At 41.2% G+C, this 17,335-nt stretch overlaps 1 pseudogene; it reads right to left on the minus strand.

The window, feature by feature from the left end:
• Positions 1 to 349: 349 nt before the first annotated feature.
• Positions 350 to 17,335, minus strand: part of LOC116812237 (putative protein FAM47D) — a 24,453-nt pseudogene continuing 7,467 nt past the window's right edge.

Raw genomic sequence — 17,335 nt, forward strand, 5'->3', positions numbered from 1 at the left:
TGCACCATCTTAGGGGAAAAGTGTTGCTTTTACACTAACCAGTCAAGGATAATATGAGATGCCACCTGGCATTTAGAGGAAAAGGCTTCTGAAACCAGACAATGCCTTTCAAACTCCTATACCAACCTTTGGAGTTGGGTGACATGGCTTTTCACCTTTCTAGGTCCTGTGACAGCCATCTTGCTGTTATTCACCTTTGGGCCCTGTATTTTTAACCTCCTTTTCAAATTTGTTTCTTCCAGGATCAAGGCCATTAAGCTACAGATGTTCTTACAAATGGCACCCCAAATGAGCTCAACTCAACTTCTACCGAGGAACTCTGGACCGACCCACTGACCCTTTGGCTGACCTAGAGAGTTCCCCTCTGGAGGACACTACCACTGCAGGGCCGTTTCTTCACCCCATTCAGCAGGAAGTCATCGCCCAATTCCCAGCAGCCTTTGGGGTTTCCTGTTTAGAGGGGGGATTGAGAGGTGAAGCCAGCTGGACTTCTGGGTCTGGTGGGGATTTTGAGAACTTTTCTGTCTTACAAGAGGATTGTAAAATGTAAAACAATCAGCACTCTGTAGCTAGGATTGTAAAACACACCAATCAGTGCTGTCTGCCTAGGTAGAGGTTTGTAAATTGCACCAATCAGCACTCTGTAAAAATGCACCAATCAGCTCCCTATGGCTAGCTATATGTTTGTAAAGTGGACCAATCAGACTTTGTAAAATGGACCAATCAGCAGGAGATGGGCAGGGACAAATAAGGGAATGAAACCTGGCTACCCAGCCAGCAGTGGCAACCCACTAGGGTCGCCTTCCATGCTGTGGAAGCCTTGTTCTTTCACTCTTCACAGTAAATCTTGCCACTGCTCACTCTTTGAGTCTGTGCCATCTTTAAGAGCTGTAACACTCATTGCAAAGGTCTGTGGCTCCATTCTTGAAGTCCATGAGACCACAAACCCACCAGAAGGAACCAACTCTGGAAACACTAACATCACAATAAAAAGAGCTAAAGCAGCAAGAGCAAAGTAATCCAAAGCAAGCAGAAGACAAGAAACAACTAAGATCAGAGAAGAGTTGAATAAACTAGAGACATGAAAAACCCTCCAAAAAAAATCAATGAATCCAGGGTTTGGCTTTTTGAAAAAATTAACAAAATAGATAAACTGCTAGCTAGAATAATAAAGAAGAAGAGAGAGGTGAGTCAAATAGACACAATAAAAAATAAAAGAGATATCACCACTGACAGCAGAGAAATACAAACTACCAGTCAGAGAATACTATAAACACCTCTATGCAAATGAACTACAAAATCTAGAAGAAATGAATACACTCTATACACATACACCCTATCAAAACTAAACCAGGAAAAGATTGAATCCCTCAATAGGCTAAGAACAAGCTCTGAAATTGAGGCAGTACTTATTAGCCTACCAAGAGAAAAATCCCAGGACCAGATAGATTCACAGCTAAATTCTACCAGAAATACAAAGACAAGCTGGTACCATTCTTGCTGAACCAATTCCAAACTATTGAAAACAAAGGACTCCTCTGTAACTCATTTTATGAGGCCAGCATCATCCTGATACCAAAACCAGAAAGAGACACAACAACAAAAACACAAAACTTCAGGCCAATATCCCTAGTTAACAATGATGTGAAAATTATCAATAAAATACTTCCAAACTGAATCCAGCAACACATCAAAAAACTTATCCACCATGACCAAGTCAGCTTCATTACTGGAATGCAAGGTTAGCTCAACATATGCAAATCAATAAATGAAAGTCATCACATAAACAGGACCATGATAAAAACCACATGATTATCTCAACAGATGAAGAAAAGATCTTTTAAAAATTCAATGTCTTTTCATGTTAAAAATTCTCAATTTTATTGGAATTTTTATTGATGGAACATATCTCCAAGTAATAAAATCTATTCATGACAATCCTACAGCCAATATCATAGTGAATGTGCAAAAGCTGGAAGCATTCCCTTTGAAAATCAGTGCAAGGCAAGGATGCCCTCTCTCACCACTCCTATTCAACATACTATTGGAGGTTCTGGCTAGGAAAATCAGGCAAGAGTAAGAAATAAAAGGGATTCAAATAGGGATAGAGGAAGTGAAGTTGTCTCTGTTTGCAGATGACATTATTTTTTATTTAGAAACCCCACATTTCAGCCCAAAAACTTTTTGAATTGATAAGTAACTTCAGCAAAGTCTCAGAATACAAAATCAATGTGCAAAAATCACAAGCATACCTTTACACAAACAATAGCAAGCAGAGAGCCAAATCATGAATGAATGAATTCCCATTCAGAATCACAACGAAGAGAATAAAATACCTAGGAATACAGCTAATGTGGGATATAAAAGATTTCTTCAAGGAGAATTATAAACTTCTGTTCAAGGAAATAAGAGAGGAAAAATACAAATGGAAAAACATTTCATCCTAATGGGTAGGAAGAAAGAATATCGTGAAAATGGCCATACTGCCCAAAGTAATTTGTAGATTCAGTGCTATTCCCATCAAACTACCATGGATATTCTTTACAGAAATAGAAAAAAACTACTTTAAATTTCATATGGAACCAAAAAAGAGCCCTCATAGCATAGCCAAGACAATCCTAAGCAAAAAGAACCAATCTGGAGGCATCATGCTGCCTGACAAATCTGACAGAAACAAGCAATGGGGAAAGGATTTCCTATTATAAATGGGTGCAGCAAACCACCATGGCATGTGTATACCTATGTAACAAACCTGCACATTCTGCCCATGTATCCCAGAACTTAAAGTATAATGAAATAATAATTGGGAGGCTGAGGCAGGTAGATCACAAAGTCAGGAGTTTGAGACCAGCCTGGCCAACATGGTGAAACCCCCTCTCTACTAAAACTACAAAAATCAGCTGGGCATGGTGGCAGACACCTGTAATCCCAGCCACTCAGGAGGCTGAAGCAGGAGAATCATTTGAAACTGGAAGGTGGAGTTTGCAGTGAGCTGCGATCATGGCACTGCACTCCAGCCTAGGAAACAAGAGTGGAACTCCATCTCAAAAGAAAAATAAATAAATACAATAATATAATTTTAAAAATTCTAAACAAATGAGACATCAAACATGACACAAAATAATAAAAGTCATGTATTGCAAACACACAGCTAGCAGAAATGTTGAATGCATTTCCCTTAAGAATAAAAAAAAGACAAAGATATCCACTTTCAGCACTATTATTCAACATCGTAGTGGAATTCCTAGTAAGAGCCATCTAGGCAGACAAAGAAATAAAGGTCATACAAATTGGAAAAAGGAAATCAAACACTTTCTTTTGGCTGATCATATAATTTTATCTACCCATCTGACAAAAATCCTAAAGAATCTTCCAGAAGACTCCAAGCATTGATAACATAATAAAAGTGAGAGGAGTTAGTTTTAGGTAGGCAGCAATGAAAGCATTCTCAGAGAGCCCTCAACTCACGTGTCAGTGCTTCATTTCCACATGACATAAAAAGCATCCTGGGGGAAATAAATCAAGTTGCAGGTACTGGAAAGGGAATGGACAGAAAGGGTTGTACTTGGAGACATGCCAGTGGCTCCACAGATAGGATAACTTCCAACCTATTCAGATAAAAACTTGCACAAACCTCTGGCTCGCTCAAATAAAGGAACAAGGCCTGACATAGAAATGCATTTCTGATTGGTCCCAGGCCAGGGTCCCAGTCCCATAATTTCTCTGAATCACATGTTTTCCAAGACAGTCCACAGACTAAACACATCGTTTTTTCTTCCCAGTTCATAAAAACACTGGACCCCAATTTCAGAGGGGGAAAACAATTCTAGCCCCCTTCTCAGGTGGTGGAGAACTTTCTTCTTTCATTTATTAAACTTTTGCTCTAACATCACCCTGTGTCCATGTTCCTTAATCATCTTGGATGTAGGACAAAAAACTCTGGGTATTATCCCAGACAATGATAGACTGTTACATCTTGGTGCATTTTTAAAACTGCAACAACTTCTGTTGACCAGAAAAAAGGGAATTCATCAGAAGGTTGAGTAAATAGTAAACTCTTAACTCTTTACTTTCACTTCAAAGGCTTCTTGTCCTGAGTTTTGTGTTTTCTTGGGTTTTTGTTTGTTTGTTTTCCCCACGAGCAACTTTGGGAATGTTTGCTTGTTCTAATCCAGTTTCCTTTCACAGAAGAACTGTCATTACTTGGGATTGGAAGGAGGTCTTAGGGCAACTGAAGGTTTCTGGCTGAAGCTACACCTCTGTGTTACCTAAAGCTCCTTGGAGTAACTCCAGTCCCCAACAGCCTGAGAGATGTCAGCATCAGAACCTTCAGACTTTTTCTATTGCATTTTGTTTCTTTTCCCAGCAATCCTGTCTGCTATCCCTTCTTTCTATGTAATATTGTGAGTGTTTTTAGAGCCTGGGGATGTAGACTTGTTGGATAAAGTCACCCAGTGCCTTAGTAATCAGGAATGTAAAAGAATTGCTGTTTTGTCTTTTCCTTGAGACGGGGGACTTCAGGATTTCATTCTAAACTTTCTAGTAGGTGCTTTTTCTCCCTCATAATAGACATTCATGGCACTGTATATGGGTGAATACCCGCTTTCCCTTTAAGTTGCTTAAATGGAAGTGAACCCCCACCACACTTTCCATTTAAGTTGTTTCTTTCCTCCATGGAAAAGCTCAGCATTGCCCAATGAAGAAAAAAATTCCTTTATGACACAAGTTAATTTTCTTCTACTGGGAGGAATATTATGGAGACAGCCTATTAAACTCCAAGCCTCTCTTTTTCACTTCTGCCTGTAAAGAATTTGAAGTCAGAGTTTTTAACCTAGCATGTTTAACCCTACAGGATCACCTAGTGGGATGGGATTTTTCTCCATGGGGAGTCTTGTCAGCCCGTTGCCTCAAACCTGTAATTTTCCAATTCTTTTCTTTTTTATGTTCCTCTATCAGTGATCAGGCCCCATGTCCTATCTGTAGACAGAGAAACTCCACTTTCAACGGGCGCAAGAAAGCAGTCCTGATAAAACAGAACTTAGCTTTGATACTGTCCCCATCAAAGTAGGGGCAGCCATTCAATCCTTACACTCTTTTGAGGTAATATTTAATTACATTGGAAATTTTTAAAATGAATTTTATGTTTGGAAGTTAATCAATTCCGTTCTATAAAATTCCAACTTTTCAGTGGGTCCATAGCAAAGGAAGTCAGAGATAGTATTAGAACACTCCCTCTATTAAAAATGTTTGCCCAAATTTAACTACTACACAATTTCTCCAAGATCTCTGGAGCACCTTGGGAGCCTTTTGGGCTGAGTGGGCCTAGGAATCCAGCAGGGCATAAGCCTAGGGTTTTGAGCAGGTAAACATAAACAAATCCTGCCAACTAACTTCTCCATTCACACTTGTATCCATGGGGGGTGACACATATGACAATCACCAGGACCCAGAGAAGAAAAAGAAGGAAGAGAAGGGAGAATGCCCTTTGTCTCTTTCCCTCAATCTTAGGGCATAATAGGAAGGAAGGTGACTGAGGGATGCCTTGTCTTCCCCTCTTTTTTCTAGACCATCTACAATCTGCACTCCCATTGAGTGCATTCTGAATCATGGGAACACTTTCACCCTGAGACTCTGAAAAGAAAATGGCTTCTATTCTATCACACAAAGTCATGGCCACTTTATTGACAGGAGGCCTGGCCTCCTCAGGGAAGCATGAATTACAACACTATCCAACAACTAGATATTTCTTTGCCCTTCAAGACAGCCCAGATCTTTGTAAGCATTGTAAAATTAGCTCTGCCCTCATGGAAGCCATATCAGGCAAGCCTACAAAAGATAATTCCCCAAAGTCAAATAGACAAATCCCTGGGGAACCCTCAAATGTGCTTTTGAGTGTCCTACTTGCCCCACTTATTTGAGGCTCCTAATAGCCAAATCATTAGCTCCTCTAGTTGTATGACTCAAAAAATTCCCAACTTCACTGTTGCCTACAAGAAATGCCCAATGGCATAGTGCCTCTAGAGTCTTGTAAAAGAAAAACTTCAGCCAAATTAAATTTAAAGGAGTTTAATTAAGCAATTACAGATTTACCAATCAGGCAGCCCTGACAATCACAGGAGATTCAGAGACTCCAGGAGCGCCTCATGGTCAGAACAAATTCATAGACCAAAAGCTAAAGTGGTGTACAGGAATCGGAAATGAGGTATAGAAACAACAAGATTGGTTACAGCTTGGTGTTTGCCTTATTTGAATAAAGTTTGAACATTTAGAAGTCTATGAGTGGTTGAAGTATGGTGACTGGGATTGGACAACACTCAGCTATTCTTACAGGTACATATTATTAAGTTAGGTTTTCAGTTTTGTCTGATTATTAAGCTAGGTTACAGTTCATCCACAAAGTTCATCTCTACTTCAAATATAGAGGTACAGAGTCCTTCTCAGGCCACATTTGTTTGCTTTAGCAATTACCCCTTTTGGCTATTTTCTCAATTTTGAGAGACTGAACAAAACCTTAGTCATCGATATTACTGTCATGATTGTAAATGTACTTATATGGTTTTGAAACCCACTGAGAGAGAGTAGGACAGTGAGTTTTGCAAGGAGAGAATAAGATCTCAGTAAAGAGTACCTCCTTATGCTGGAACATCCTGTTTACAGAAGAAAAAAAAACATGGTCTGTTCTAGGATCTCTATTTTCTTAAATCATTGGTCTGATTATGTCACATTTAGCATGTGTTACTCCATTTTAGTTTCATTTGGTTTGCTGGGGCCTAGTGCATGAGCTCAGTCCAAAATTATGACCTCCCACAGTTTAATTTAAAATAATTCCCCCTTTTTGGTCAGATTCTCATTTAGATGAGAGTGTGACCAAAATTTAGGGCTCAGTGCCACTCTCAGTTACCATCACTTTGGGTTTCCAGTCTCAACATGTCATTCATAGGTTACAGTGCACTCATGGTCACACATTTCTTTCAGTTTTGTTGTTCCAGTTGAAGAGAGACCATTTGATGATCTAGAGATGGCTGCATAAAAACACTTAAAATCTTTGAGAGAATACACACCAGGAAGACTATGATGACTATTGGAAGGATAATATCAAGAGTTTGGAGTACACTTCTTACCCAGGGTCCCGATAAACCAAACCACCTAAATTTAAACAGATTAAAGAATGAGCTAGGTGGAGCCAAGATGGCCTAATAGGAACAGCTCCGGTCTACAGCTCCCAGTGTGAGCAATGCAGAAGATGGGTGATTTCTGCATTTCCATCTGAGGTACTGGGTTCATCTCACTAAGGAGTGCCAGACAGTGGGTGCAGGACAGTGGGTGCAGTGCACCATGCATGAGCCAAAGCAGGGTGAGGCATTGCCTCACTCAGGAAGTACAAGGGGTCAGGGAGTTCCCTTTCCTAGTCAAAGAAATGGGTGAGAGATGGCACCTGGAAAATCGGGTCACTCCCACACTAATACTGCACTTTTCCAACGGGCTTAAATTGCACACCAGGAGATTATATCCTCTACCTGTCTCAAGGGTCCTACACCCACAGAGTCTCCCTGATGGCTAGCACAGCAGTCTGAGATCAAACTGTGAGGCAGCAGCAAGGCTGGGGGATGGGCACCTGCCATTGCCCAGGCTTGATTAGGTAAACAAAGCAGCTGGGAAGCTCGAACTGGGTGGAGTACACCACAGCTCAAGGAGGCCTGCCTGCCTTGGTAGGCTCCACCTCTGGGGGCAGGGCACAGACAAACAAAAAGACAGCAGTAACCTCTGCAGATTTAAATGTCCCTGTCTGACAGCTTTGAAGAGAGTGGTGGTTCTCCCAGCACACAGCTGGAGATCTGAGAACGGGAGGACTGGCTCCTCAAGTGGGTCCCTGACCCCCGAGCAGCCTACCTGGGAGGCACCCCCTAGTAGGGGCAGACTGATGCCTCATGCGGCCGGGTACTCCTCTTAGATGAAACTTCCAGAGGAAAAATCAGGCAGCAACATTTGTGGGTCACCAATATCCGCTGATCTACTGCCACCACTGTTCTGCAGCCACCGCTGTTCACACCCAGGCAAACAAGGCCTGGAGTGGACCTCTAGCAAACTCCAACAGACCTGCAGCTGAGGGTCCTGTCTGGTAGAAGGAAAACTAACAAACAGAAAGGACATCCACACCAAAAACCCATCTGTACATCACCATCATCAAATACCAAGACTAGATAAAACCACAAAGATAGGGAAAAAACAGAGCAGAAAAACTGGAAACTCTAAAGAGCAGAGGGCCTCTCCTCCTCCAAAGGAATGCATCTCCTCACCAGCAACAGAACAAAGCTGGATGGAGAATGACTTTGATGATTTGAGAGAAGAAGGCTTCAGACAATCAAACTACACTGAGCTGCAGGAGGAAATTCAAACCAATGGCAAAGAAGTTAAAAACTTTGAAAAGAAATTAGATGAGTGGATAACTAGCATAACCAATGCAGAGAAGTACATAAAGTAGCCAAAGGAGCTGAAAGCCAAGGCTCAAGAACTACGTGAAGAATGCAGAAGCCTCAGGAGCTGATGAGATCAACTGGAAGACAGGGTATCAGTGATGGAAGATGAAATGAATGAAATGAAGTGAGAAGGGAAGTTTAGAGAAAAAAGAACAAAAAGAAATGAACAAAACCTCCAAGAATGTGGGTCTATGGGAAAAGACAAAATCTACATCTGATTGGTGTACCTGAAAGTGATGGGGAGAATGGAACCAAGTAGGAAAATATGCAAGATATTATCCAGGAGAACTTCCCCAATCTAGAAAGGCAGGCCAACATTCAGATTCAGGAAATACAGAGAATGCCACAAAGATACTCCTCGAGAAGAGCAACTCCAAGACACAAAATTCTCAGATTTACCAGGGTTGAAATGAAGGAAAAAATGTTAAGGAGAGCCAGAGAGAAAAGTCAGGTTACCCACAAAGGGAAGCCCATCAGAGTAACAGCAGATCTGTCGGCAGAAACTCTACAACCCAGAAGAGAATGGGGGCCAATATTCAACATTCTTAAAGAAAAGAATTTTCAAGCCAGAATGTCATATCCAGCCAAAGCTTCAGAAGTGATGGAGAAATAAAATACTTTACAGACAAGAAAATGCTGAGAGATTTTGTCACCACCAGACCTGCCATAAAAGAGCTCCTGAAGGAAGAACTAAACATGGAAAGAAACAACCGGTACCAGCCACTGCAAAAACATGCCAAAATGTAAAGACTATCAAGGCTAGGAAGGAACTGCATCAACTAAAGAGCAAAATAACCAGCTAACATCATAATGACAGGAACAAATTCACACAGAACAATATTAACCTTAAATGTAAATGGGCTAAATGCTCCAATTAAAAGACATAGACTGGCAAATTGGATAAAGAGTCAAGACCCACCAGTGTGCTGTATTCAGGAAACCCATCTCACATGCAGAGGCTCAAAATAAACAGAAGGGGGAAGATCTACCAAGCAAATGGAAAACAAAAAAAGGCAGGGGTTACAGTCCTACTCTCTGATAAAACAGACTTTAAATTAACAAAGATCAAAAGAGACAAGGCCATTACACAATGGTAAGGGAATCAATTCAACAAGAAGAGGTAACTATCCTAAATATATATGCACCCAATACAGGAGCACCCAGATTCATAAAGCAAGTCCTTAGTGACCTACCAAGAGACTTAGACTCCCACATGATAATAATGGGAGACTTTAACACCCCACTGTCAACATTAGACAGATCAATGAGACAGAAAGTTAACAAGGATACTCAGGAATTGAACTCAGCTCTGCACCAGTGGACCTAAAAGACATCTACAGAACTCTCCACCCCCAATCAACAGAATATACATTTTTTTCAGCACCACACCACACCTATTCCAAAATTGACCACATAGTTGGAAGTAAAGCACTCCTCAGCAAATGTAAAAGAACAGAAATTATAACAAACTGTCTCTTAGACCACAGTGCAATCAAACTAGAACTCAAGATTAAGAAACTCACTCAAAACCACTCAACTACATGGAAACTGAACAACTTGCTCCTGAGTGACTACTGGGTACATAATGAAATGAAGTCAGAAATAAAAATGTTCTTTGAAACCAATGAGAATGAAGACACAACATACCAGAATCTCTGGGACACATTCAAAGCAGTGTGTAGAGGGAAACTTATAGCACTAAATGCCTACAAGAGAAAGCAGGAAAGATCAAAAATTGACACCCTAACATCACAATTAAAAGAACTAGAAAAGCAAGAGCAAACACATTCAAAAGCTAGCAGAAGGCTAGAAATAACTAAAATCAGAGCAGAACTGAAGGAAATAGAGACATATAAAACCCTTCAAAAAATTAATGAATCCAGGAGCTGGTTTTTTGAAAAGATCAACAAAGTTGATAGACCACTAGCAAGACTAATAAAGAAGAAAAGAGAGAAAAATCAAATAGACGCAATAAAAAATGATAAAGGGGATATCACCACCAATCCCACAGAAATACAAATTACCATCAGAGAATACTACAAACACCTCTATGCAAATAAACTAGAAAATCTAGAAGAAATGGATAAATTCCTTGACACATACACCCTCCCAAGACTAAACCAAGAAGAAGTTGAATCTCTGAATAGACCAATAACAGGCTCTGAAATTGAGGCAATAATCAATAGCTTACGAACCAAAAAAAGTCCAGGACCAGATGGATTCACAGCCAGATTCTACCAGAGGTAAAAGGAGGAGCTGGTACCATTCCTTCTGAAACTATTCCGATCAATAGAAAAAGAGGGCCATTAGAGAAATGCAAATCAAAACCACAATGAGATACTATCTCACACCAGTTAGAATGGCCATCATTAAAAAGTCAGGAAACAATAGGTGCTGGAGATGATGTGGCGAAATAGGAACAGTTTTACACTGTTGGTGGGACTGTAAACTAGTTCAACCATTGTGGAATTCAGTGTGGCAATTCCTCTGGGATCTAGAATTAGAAATACCATTTGACCCAGCCATCCCATTACTGGGTATATACCCAAAGGATTATAAATCATGCTTCTATAAAGACACATGCACATGTATGTTTATTGCGGCACTATTCACAATAGCAAAGACTTGGAACCAACCCAAAGGTCCAACAATGATAGACTGGATTAGGAAAATGTGGCACATATATACCATGGAATACTATGCAGCCATAAAAAATGATGAGTTCATGTCCTTTGTAGGGACATAGAAGCAACTGGAAGCCAGAATTCTCAGCAAACTACCCCAAGGACAAAAAACCAAACACCGCATGTTCTCACTCATAGGTGGGAATTGAACAATAAGAACACATGGACACAGAAAGGGGAACATCACAATCCAGGGACTGTTGTGGGGTGGGAGGAGGGGGAAGAGATAGCATTAGGAGATATACCTAATAATAATAAAAAGAAGGAGCTAGATGAAGCGTCTACCCACTTGAGTAAGTGGTCTTTTATTAGCCCACAACAACTGAATTTTGTAATCTGTATTTCATGTATTTCTCCATAGACCACGTCAGCAGCTGCAGAGGTACTTTTCTGTTTAGCCAATACTATTATTTAGTTTACCTCTCACAAAAGAATTTAAAGCTATTGTGCAATGATAGCCTTTAAAGTAGAATTTGCTTGGGCTGCTAGCAAGACGGCTGAATTGGAACAGCTCTGGTCTGCAGCTCCCAGTGAGATTGACACAGAAGGCAGATGATTTCTGCATTTCCAACTGAAGTACCTGGTTCATCTCACTGGAACTGGTTGGACAATGCGTGCAGCCCACGGAGGGTGAGCCAAAACAGCCTAAGGCATCACCCCACCTGGAAAGCACAAGGGGTTGGGGAACTCCCTCTCCTAGTCAAGGGAAGGCAGTAGGGACTGTACCATGCTCTCCAGCCCAGACACTGCACTTTTCCCATGGTCCTTGCAACCTGCAGACCAGGAGATTCCTGCCAGAGCCCACAACACCAGCGCCCTGGGTTTCCAGCACAAAACTGGGTGGCTGTTTGGGCAGACACTGAGCTAGCCATAGGAGATTTTTTTCCATACCCCAGTGGCACCTGGAATGCCAGCGAGACAGAGCCATTAACTCCCCTGGAAAGGAGGCTGAAGCCAGGGACCTGAGTGGTCTGGCTCGGTGGTTCCCAACTCCATGGAGCCCAGCAAGCTAAGGTCCACTGGCTTGAAATTCTCACTGCTAACACAGCAGTCTAAGCTTAACCTGCGACACTCAAGCTTGGTGGGGGATGAGGGGCTTTCGCCATTGATGAGGCCTGAGAAAATGCTTTTACCCTCACAGTGTAAACAAAGCCTGGGAAGTTTGAACTGGACAGAGCTCACCACAGCTCAGCAAGGCCACTGTGGCCAGACATCTCTCTTAGAGTCCCTCCTCTGTGGGCAGGACATCTATGGAAAAAAAGGCAGCAGCTCCAGTCAGGGACTTACAGATAAAATCCCCACCTCCATGGGACAGAGCATGTGGGGGAAGCAGCAGTTGTGAGTGCAGCTTCAGCAGATTTAAACGTCCCTGCCTAACAACTGTGAAGTGAGCAGCAGATCTCCCTGCACAGTATCCAAGTTCTGATAAGGGACAGTCAGCCTCCTATAGTGGGTCCCTGACCCTCGTGTATCCTGATTGGCAGACACCTCCCAGTAGGGGCCAACAGACACTTCATACAGGAGAGCTCTGGCTGGCATCTGGCAGGTGCCCCTCCGGGATGAAGTTCCAGAGGAAAGAACAGGCAGCAATATTTGCTGTTCTGCAGCCTCCAGTGGTGATACCCAGGCAAACAGGATCTGGAGGGGAGCTCAAGCAAACTCCAGCAGACCTGCAGCAGAGAGGCCTGACTGTTAGAAGGAAAACCAACAAACAGAGAGGAATAATATCAACATCAACAAAAAGGACATCCACTAACAGACCCCAGCCAAAGGTCACTGACTTCAAAGATCAAAGATAGATAAATGCATGAAAATGAAGAGAAACCAGGCAGAAAAGGCAGAAATTTCCAAAAACCAGAATGCCTCTTCTCCTCCAGATGATCACAACTCCTCGACAGCAAGGGAGCAAAGCTGGATGGAGAATGAGTCTGATGAATTGACAGAAGTAGGCTCCAGAAGGTGGGTAATAACAAACTCTTTTGAGCTAAAGGAGCATGTTCTAACCCAATGAAGGAAGCTAAGAACCTTGAAAATGTTAGACGAATTTCTAACTAGAACAATCAGTTTAGAGAAAAATATAAATGACCAGATGGAGCTGAAAAACACAGCGTGAGAACCTCATAAGGCATACACAAGTATCAATAGCCAAATCGGTCAAGTGGAAGAAAGGATATCAGAGATTGAAGATCAACTTAATGATAGAGCAAGAAGGCAAGATTAGAGAAAAACGAGTGAAAATAAATGAACAAACCCTCCAAGAAATATGGGACTATGTGAAAAGATGAAATCTACATTTGATTGGTGTACCTGAAACTGAGGGGAGAATGGAACCAAGCTGGAAAACACTCTTCAGGATATTATCCAGGAGAACTTGCCCAACATTGCAAAGCAGTTCAACATTCAAATTCAGGAAATACAGAGAACACCACAAAGATACTCCTTGAGAAGAGCAATCCCAAGACACGTAATTATCAGATTCACCAAGGTTGAAATGAAGGAAAAAATCTTAAGGGCAGTGAGAGAGAAAGGTCGGGTTACCCACAAAGGGAAGCCCATCAGACTAACAGTGGGTATCTCAGCAGAAACCCTACAAGCTGGAACAGAGTGGGGGCCAATATTCAACATTCTTAAAGAAAAGAATTTTCAACCCATCCAGACAAACCAAGCTTCATAATCAAAGGAGAAATTAAATCCTTTACAGACAAGCAAATGCTGGCTGATGTTGTCACCACCAGGCCTCCCTTAAAAGAGCTCCTGAGGAAGCACTAAACACAGAATGGAACAACTGGTACCAGCCACTGCAAAAACATGCCAAATAAACTGCATCAGCTAACAGGCAAAATAACCAGCTAGCATCATAATAGCAGGATCAAATTCACACATAATGATATTAACCTAAAAGGTAAATGGGGTAAATGCCCCCATTAAAAGATACAGACTGGGCAAATTGGATAGTCAGTGTGCTGCATTCAGGACACCCATCCCACATGCAAAGACGCACATAGGCTCAAAACAAAGGGATGGAGGAATATTTACCAAGTAAATGGACAACAGAAAAAAAAAGAGGCTGCAATCCTAGTCTCTGATAAAACAGACTTTAAAGCAACAAATATCAAAAGAGACAAAGAAGGCCATTACACAACGGTAAATGGATCATTGCAACAAAAAATCTAATTATCCTAAATATATATGCACCCAATACAGGAGCACCCAGATCCATAAAGCAATTTCTCAGAGACCTACAAAGATACTTAGACTCCCATACAATAATAGTGGGAGACTTTAGCACCCCACTGTCAATGTTAGAACAACAAGACAGGAAATTTACAAGGATATCCAGGACTTGAACTCAGCTCTGCACCAAGTGGATCTAATTGAAATCTACAGAATTCTCCACCCCAAATCAACACAATATACTTTCTTCTGAGCACCACACTGCACTTATTCTAAAATAGATCACATAGTTAAAAGTAAAACACTCCTCAGCAAATTCAAAAGAACAGAAAACATAACAAGGAGTCTCTCAGACCACAGTGCACCCAAATTAAAACTCAGGATTAAGAAACTCACTCAAAACTGCACAACTGCATGGAAATTGAACAACCTGCTCCTGAATGACTACTGGGTAAATAATAAAATGAAAGCAGACATACAGATGTTCTTTGAAACCAATCAGAACACAGACACAACATACCAGAATCTTTGGAACACATTTAAAGCAGTATTAAGCGGGAAATTTATAGCACTTAATACCCATAAGAGAAAGCAGGAAAGATCTAAAATCGAGATCCTAACATCACAATTAAAAGAACTAGAGAACCAAGAGCAAACAAATTCAAAATCTAGCCAAAGACAAGAAATAACTAAGATGAGAGCGGAACTGAAGGATATAGAGACAAAAAAAAACTCTTCAAAAGACCAATGAATCCAGGAGCTGGTTTTTTGAAAAGATCAGCAAAATAGATAGACCACTAGCCAAATTAATAAAGAAGAAAAGGGAGAAGAATCAAATAGATGCAATAAAAAATGATAAAGAGGATATTTCCATGGTTCCTACAGAAATACAAACTACCATCAGGGAATACTATAAACAACTCTCTGTAAATAAACTAGAAAATCTAGAAGAAATGGATAAATTCTTGGATACATACACCTTCCCAAGACAAAACAGAAAGAAGCTCTTTCCCTAAATAGATCAATAACAAGTTTTGAAATTTAGGGAGTAATTGATAGCCTACCAACCAACAGAAGTTCAGGACCAGATGGATTTACAGTTGAATTCTACCAGAGGTACAAAGAGAAACTGGTACCATTCCTTCTGAAACTATTGCAAACAACAGAAAAAGAGGGAATTCTTCCTAATTCATTTATGACGACAGCATCATCCTAATCCCAAGACCTGGTGGAGACACAACAAAAAAAGGAAATTTCAAGCCAATAACGATGAACCTTAATGCAAAAGTTGCCAATAAAATACTGACAAACCAAATCCAGCAGCACATCAAAAAGCTTATCCACCACAATCAAGACAGCTTCATCCTAGGGATGCAAGGTTCAACACAAATCAATAAATGTAATCCAACACATAAACAAAACCAGCAACAGAAACCACATGATTATCTCAATAGATGCAGAAAAAGCCTTCGACAAAATTCAACAGCCCTTCACACTAAAAACTCTCAAGAAACTAGGTATTGATGGATGTATCTTAAAATAACAAGAGCTATTTATAACAAACCCACGGGCAGTATCATACTGAATGGGCAAAAATTGGAAGCATTCCCTTTGAAAACCAGCGCAAGACAAGGATGCCCTCTCACCACTCCTATTCAACATAACCTTGGAAGTTCTGGCCAGGGCAATCAGGCAAGAGAAGGAAATAAACAGTATTCAATTAGGAAAAGAGAAAGCCAAATTGTCTCTGTTTGCAGATGACATGATTGTATATTTAGAAAACCCCATCATCTCAGCCCAGAAATATCCTTAATCTGATGAGCAATTTCAGCAAAGTCTCAGGATACAAAATCAATGTGCAAAAATCACAAACATTCCTATATACCAATAAAAGACAAACATAAAGTCAAATCATGAGTGAACTTCCATTCATAATTGATACTAAGAGAATAAGATACCTAGGAATCCAACTTACAAGGGATGTGAAGGACCTCTTCAAGGAGAACTACAAACCACTGCTCAGATGACAAACCTGACACAAACAAGTGATGCGGAAAGGATTCCCTATTTAATAAATGGTGTTGGGAAAACAGGCTAGCCATATGCAGAAAGCTGAAACTGGATCCCTTCCTTACAGCTTACATGAAAATTAACTCAAGATGAATTAAAGACTTAAATACAAGACCCAAAGCCATAAAAACTCTAGAAGAAAATCTAGGTAATACCATTCAGGACACAGGCATAAACAAAATCTTCAAGTTTAAAAGGCCAAAAACAATAACAACAAAAGCCAAAATTGACTAATGAAATCTAATTAAACTAAAGAGCTTCCACATAGCAAAAGAAACTATCATTAGAGTAAACAGGCAACCTACAGAATGGGAGAAAATTTTTGTATTCTATCCATCTGACAAAAGGTTAATATCCAGAATCTACAAACAACTTAAACAAATTTACAAGAAAAAAAAACATCAAAAAGTGGGCAAAGACTGTGAATGGACACTTCTCAAAAGAAGACATTTATGCAGCCAACAAATATTTGAAAAAAAGCTGATCATCACTGTTCATTAGATAAATGCAATGAGGCCCCAAAAGCTGTGGAGATCAGCCCCTCCCCGGTGTTCTCTGGCACCTAAGGACCCCCTCCAAGGGATGGGTGGGCAGATGCTGTCAATATTGGCTGAGAGGGAGCTTTTCCCCAACCGCACTGCACCTGCCCAAACGCACTGGATCTGCCCAAACGCACCGCACCTGCCCAACAGCACCGCACCTGCCCAACTGCACCACAGCTGCCCAACCCCACAGTGCCTGCCCAACCTTACTGCGCCTGCCCAACAGCATCGCACCTGCCCAACCCCACTGCACCTGCCCAACCACTCTGCACCTGCCAAAACTCACTGCGCCTGCCCAACCCCACTGCACCTGCCCAACCGCACGGCATCTGCTCAACCGCACTGCACCTGCCCAACCCCACTGCACCTGCCCAACCCCACTGCACCT

The sequence above is a fragment of the Hylobates moloch genome, unplaced genomic scaffold (assembly GCF_009828535.3).
Source record: "Hylobates moloch isolate HMO894 unplaced genomic scaffold, HMol_V3 SCAFFOLD_25, whole genome shotgun sequence".
NCBI lineage: Eukaryota > Metazoa > Chordata > Mammalia > Primates > Hylobatidae > Hylobates > Hylobates moloch.